This window comes from Triticum aestivum, chromosome 7D (genome assembly GCF_018294505.1).
Source record: "Triticum aestivum cultivar Chinese Spring chromosome 7D, IWGSC CS RefSeq v2.1, whole genome shotgun sequence".
Taxonomy (NCBI): Eukaryota; Viridiplantae; Streptophyta; class Magnoliopsida; order Poales; family Poaceae; genus Triticum; species Triticum aestivum.
In genome coordinates this window covers 616485114-616485859 of record NC_057814.1, presented here as the reverse complement: position 1 = coordinate 616485859, position 746 = coordinate 616485114, and positions in this window count along the sequence as shown.

Genomic DNA, 746 nt, shown 5'->3' with positions numbered 1-746 from the left:
AATGAAATCCCTTTGTAACGGACGAGTTTCCGGATGAAATCCTGATACTTTGGAAGAGATTGTCCGTTTTGTACAGGAACTGCATCCAGTTTATGCCGTAACCCACTCAACTTTCTTGCACATGCTATGTGGATGAAATGATGATATCATGCCAATTTTCAACCTTTTCAGAGTTCATTTCAAATGCTTTTCAATTTTAGGGTCTTATAGCTCAAAATAATTAGTAAATGCATGAAAAATAACAAATGAAGTCAGAAAGGATTGAAAAATGATGATGTGGCTTTGAATGGGGCATTTTCAACACACAAAAATTCAGGAGTTCAAATAAGTTTTAAAAATGAAATCCCTTTGTAACAGACGAGTTTCCGGATGAAATCCTGATACTTTGGAAGAGATTGTCCGTTTTGTACACGAAGTGCATCCAGTTTTTGCCGTAACCCTCTCAAGTTTCTTGCACATGCTATGTGGATGAAATGGTGATATCATGCCAACTTTCAACCTTTTCAGAGTTCATTTGAAATGCTTTTCAATTTTAGGGTCTTATAGCTCAAAATAATTAGTAAATGCATGAAAAATAACAAATGAAGTCAGAAAGGATTGACAAATGATGATGTGGCTTTGAATGGTGCATTTTGAACACACAAAAAGTCAGGAGTTCAAATAAGTTTCAAAAAATGAAATCCCTTTGTAACAGACGAGTTTCCGGATGAAATCCTGATACTTTGAAAGAGATTGTCCGTTTTGTA